Genomic DNA, 5,901 nt, shown 5'->3' with positions numbered 1-5,901 from the left:
GCAGCAGCTTTTAGCAACATCGACCCGACTCTGGGTAGGCGCCCTCTGTTCAAGCCAGCCAATCGGGGCACGCGCAGCCCCTCCATCCTTTCGCGGCAATCACGTTGAAAACACGTCGAACGATCTCTCACTTTTACCGACAAACCGTTGTTTGATTTTCCTTCCATCGACCGGGCCAACCCGATCGTCACGGTTTCTGATCTGTTTTTTCTTTAGTTTTTTTTTTGGAAGACGCCTCCTGCGCGACCGCGAGGTAAACATCCTGGGATCGGATCCGCAGCTCCGTTTTCGCTGGGCTTCGAATAGACAACGATACACCCTCTAAATTTAGAGCAGTCGCTGCATTGGCGCAATCTATCGATGGCTCGAACGATTCCGATGCATCGATTGAAATCGAGGTTCGTCGGTGGTTACGCGAACTATCGATTGTTTTGACCAGAGCATTGTCGAGTCCTTAATTGAGTCCGCGGAACTCTAGAACATTCCTATGCACGGCAGTGTCGCGCGGCATTGTACAGGGTGATCCAGATGCAACGAAACTGCAACGTGAACGTCGTACGGAGACGCGTTTCGGAGCTAAACGGAGCAGAAGTTACTGTTGGGAGAGTTTGAATACTTCAATTTATATTTGGGAAGCTGGAGAATTGGCTCTTTTGTATGGCACTGTGTTCTGGTCAGCATTAGGTCTTGGCCCTTTGTACTATAATATCGTGGCAGGCACTTCATGAAGATTTATAACGTGGTCTACTTAAATGTGTTCGTCACTGGTGTCTTTTAGATCGAAATTAAATTTTAACCGTCTATCATTAATATTCAAACATTGGAGTAATGGTTGTTATATAATAGATAAAAATTTATTCTTCGGCATGGTAACATGGAACAAAAAGTAGTTAACATGGCTGTGAAATAAATTGCATAAGAATTACTGGAGTGTTAAGGTCGTGGCTAACGCCAAATAAAAAATGCAAGAAAGAGTGCCAATCTAATTCTAGATAAACGATACATTTTACTCTTAGCCAGTGTATGTAGTAGAACCTGAAAAATTATAGTTCGACTACGAAATAAAATAGTATCGAACCTGTTTCTGAGACTGATTTTATTAATATCAATATTAAAGAATATAGCTTATCACAAAAGTCCCCCGAATATTAATTTAATCCTACATAAAAGTTCCATTTGATTCTTATCTAGTGTTTAATATAATAACATCCAGTAAATTATACCTTAAATATCTAAAATGGTGTTGAAGTTTCCTCGTATCGTTTTCTAAATGACTGTATTGCTTTTTCAAACAATGTGTATTACGGAAAATTACCTATACCGTGTATCGGTACGACTGCGCCGCGAGAAACGAAAGTAGGAAAATTACAAAAGACGGTAGTCACGTGACGTAAGATAATTGTTGGCCATACGTAGAATTCTATGCGCCCTCAAACAGAAGTATAACGCGGGGGTCATTCGTAACGCGTTCATGAATAAACAACGAAATATAACGTACGTGAAATACAGAACGTTGAAGATGTTGAAAGAAATGAAGAATGTTAGATTATATTCCAATCTATTAAAATTAATAACAGAAGAGATACATTTTTATTTCGCATAAAGAACCGCTAATCCGCTCACGATTCTAATTAACCAGATACGAGTTAAGTTTTCAGTTCTCACGATCACATGATCGATGACGAATTAACATTGGATAAGGTGATTTGGATTAAAAATCGACGAAGAGGTTACCTGTGCGGTAGCTTTGTCATAATCAGTCTGCACGTGAAGCGAAGGCATACGTAGTTAACACTTTATTTACCGGAAGCCTGTTAATCGACGATTTAATGATCGAGCTGTGATTAAGAGTGGCGCGAGAATTTTTTTGCATTTCATACGCTTGCGATTTCAATAATCGGGAAATCGGTAATACGACATCGAAACCGTGAAACCTGTAATATGAACGATGATGGTACGTTCAATGTTAATAAATAACGTTCGTATCTTAGAGATATTAAGGAAGAAAAATCGGTGCGATGCGATCTTAGATAATAAAAAATATCATAGAAAACAAAGATGCAACGGGGATCAGATAAGAACGTCGGCGCGCGTCTGTAGAAAACAGGTCGTCAACAGATGACGATTGTTTACAGGGATCCGTAGAGATCGCTGCTTTGTCTATTTCGCCACAATTATGCGACTGTTAGAACGATATTTGCTCTGATTATTATCTCGCTGGTGAACTTCGCCGTCTGTTGTTCCTTGGCCTGCTAGCCGATCAAAGTCCACACTCCGTTTCTCCTATTTCCCCAATGGCATTTAAGCGGTGCTGCGCGTGCACTCGGACTGTCATTAAGCCCTGGCCATTCCATGACAGATCATTAGCGTCTTGACCTGTCGAATTGCATCATAGGTTGATAGACGGCATGCGCCCGTACAGTGTTCGCCGCGGTGCATGTCGTCGCGCGGTACCACCTCAGCGATTGATAAAGACATCCTCAACTTATCGAACAATGCTGCATTTGCAATGACAAAATTGTACCGTAATTATGCAACCGACTGTTGCACAACTGCAGATGATGCACCGCGATAGCGTGTATAAAGTTCTATCAAACAACGAAACGTAATATACGATTTGAGACAGTTCAACATTAGCTTCACGAAAATCGTCAAAATGATTAGACAATAATTTTTTAATTTACAATTATTTTAATTCTACAAATACATTTATATGTATATAAATGTATACATATATACAATAGCACTCGTTAATAAACAGGATTATATTTGCAGACCAATACAAAACAGCTGCTGTCAAAGCTCTGTAAATCCAGCGTTGAATAATATTTGTTTAACTATTATAAATATTAAGTTAATGGAAAAGAACAATAACTTCTGCGTGGAAGATGTTTACTCGAATAACCGTGCAACCGTAAGTTACACATTTCACTATATGCGAACATGTCGTAGTAAAATGGTTGATAACGAATTCTTTATTTAATGAAAAAATTTAAGAAACTCGTGCAAATAAGGTCGATCTCAATGTAAAGAAACGGTACACAGATGCGAACCGGTGCGAGAAGATCTTTGTAGCACCGTTCCTCTCTTAGAAACAATGAGTCACGGTCGTAAATTCGTCAGCGGGGAAAACAGCAACAGAGCTTTTCAGCGAACCCGAGGAAAGCTGACGATAATTGTTGTTGGCGCAGGACCCGCGGCTTACCAGAATCTCGCGCGCTACCAATTCTAAAAATGATAACTGCTATATATACGTACGTGCGCCAGATAAAGCCGCGATAAGTATAGTCATCTTATTAATAAACCGCTCTGTTCACCCCGCGTTCTTGTTTTTTTTTTATGATTTACGAAATTCTGATATTGGCTGGCCTAGATTCACGCCACGGTGCGAATTATTTATGTTGCTGTCTCGATACCGTCTTGCTTGCTTCGAAGGTGATTAACGTGACTGATCTTGCCCTTGATTCACACGATTCACCTAACGCGGTTATATTGAATGAGGCTTTTTAATATATTCCCTGACACGTGTATCACTGACTGTACACTTTAAACTTTCCATTCAGGCCGCGTGTGCAATCTGCGGTAATCGTTTGTATATTTGTATCGTACGTTATAAAGATATATTTTTTAATAAGTGTAACACTTTGTCTGCCGGCAATTTTTTATAATTGTCGTTTTAAAATGAAAGATTCGTGTATGAAGATTTCTTAAAAATTGTCTACAAAGCGACAGTAATTTCATTCATATTTCAATGAATTGTTTGAACTATTATGGGACAGTATCTTTTAAAATTGTTACTTAAAAGAAAATTATTTTATGGTCTGCTAATATGCTGTCGTGTGGAAAGTGTTGAGACTGAAAAACACATTTCCATGAAAAGAACGAGGCATTGCAAAAGAAGCAGTATTCATAGATTCGAGTAAGTATACGATAATTAATAATAACATGTACTACGTCAATCGTAAGTCAAAACATTGAATGGAGAGTCGCGCAAGAACAGAATATATTAATGACTCAACTATGTTTAGAAAATCAGCAGCACTTCTTTAACCCTTCTATGACGTTTCGTGTCTATGTGACTCATGTGACAAATAAACGTTTTCTTTCTTTATGTTTTTATATTAATTACCCTTCTACATAATATGTTTGAGAACGTTATAGTACAGATTCCAGAGACTAGTACAAGTTATCGTGGACAAAAATAACATCTCGAGGAAGATGATTGATCCGTGTTTACTAATCCAAAGCTGCTAAAACACGTCAGAGTTCGTCATATCTCCACTTAATCTTTGACATAATTTTCGATAACCAGAGAATTAATTACGTTGGCAACGTTAGGCAACAAGTGTTGACAAACCGAAAACTGCCGTTCAGCGTTAATTATATCGCCTATTCGATGCACGTGCTTTCACCGTCCACGTGAACATGACTTTCCATGCGCGTGATTTTGCGGCAGCCTGTCAACGTTACTGGAACGTTACAACATTACTAATATCATCTGGCAGATATTTTTCATTCCCATCAGCGGAAGATTTCTCGTTTCTTCGCCTACGCGTCAGAAGAACGCGAGCCACGGATCCATCTGTCCGATAAGGGAGGGTTTGGCGAATTTCCTTGCACGTGATAAACGTGTGCTCCGAACGGTTGCCGTCTGATAAAGCGCGACGATAGAGGTCACGAGCGATCCAGGGGTAACGCGGAATGAACTCTGGCGATCCGTAGATCGCCAGCTGACGTAACTCAATTGAGAAGAGAGCGACAGTCGAATCGTCTAGAAGCGAACGAATTAGAGGGTGCTGGTCACCGAAAGCGCTTGGTGCCAAGAAGGTGCACGTTCTCGTTCTATTGCTACAAATAGAATAATGCACCCGACCGTCATCGCGTGTTAAACGCAACACTAGCTTGAGTTGGAAGGTTGACCGATACCTCCAAGGACCGCTACCCAAGGCTGTCACCTTCTCTAATTTCTAGGCGTGAGCTAATTCGAGAAAAACGAGCGACTTGTTACGCTAACAACTCTCTTGCCTCGATTCCCTGCTATTTTATACATTGAAATGGACTTTGTGCTATTCATTGGACGAGTGTATTGCTTCGTAACGACGAAAGGAATGAATATAATCAGTTATTATTATAATTTATTCAATCGTTCTTGACGATAGAGTCTTTATAATTGCAGCTACTTTGATATAAAAAATGAGAAACCATTCGTTTTGACTGCTTAGTACGTTCAGTGTTGAAGTACAGTCTGCTTAGTACAAAATATATAAAATAATTGGAAATGTTATGTATCATATTAATTTTTTATTACAATTAATTAAGGACAGCGCCACTTTGGGGGTGTTTGATTCATAGCAATCTTCTGTTTAGTTACGAGAGAAAACGAAACTTTCAAGTCAATTTGTGATACGTGGTTTGTTATGCAAGTATCAAGGAATACATTTGCATTTATTGCTTACGGTAATGTTATGTAGATCAAATATTTAGTTGTTTCTTTATCTCAAGCTGTGAAGTAATTGAACCGTAGATAGGGTAGTTCTACCATATACTGCATTGAAAAAATTCTGACGCGAACGTTTTGTAAACAAATACGAAGGGAACAATATGTAAATGTTCCTTGAGAATTATGTAACACAAAATATATTCCAAATTTTTCTTCAATGTCGTTGCTTCCTTCGGAAAAACTTTTAACTCTTGTCATGTAATTATTACACTTCACATAGTATGATCCTTGACGTGTAACAAATGACTGATAACAAATAATTCTGAATACTTGCGATAAAGTTTCTGTACATTTAACTAACAAATTTTAGTACTTTGTATTGTGAATGAAGGTAACATGTTTGTTCATCTACTCGTAGCTGGTTGTTTAATATTTACGAGCTTTGGAAGAAAAGGAATAAT

Source organism: Augochlora pura, chromosome 3 (assembly GCF_028453695.1).
Source record: "Augochlora pura isolate Apur16 chromosome 3, APUR_v2.2.1, whole genome shotgun sequence".
Lineage (NCBI taxonomy): Eukaryota > Metazoa > Arthropoda > Insecta > Hymenoptera > Halictidae > Augochlora > Augochlora pura.
This window is presented reverse-complemented; position numbering follows the sequence as displayed.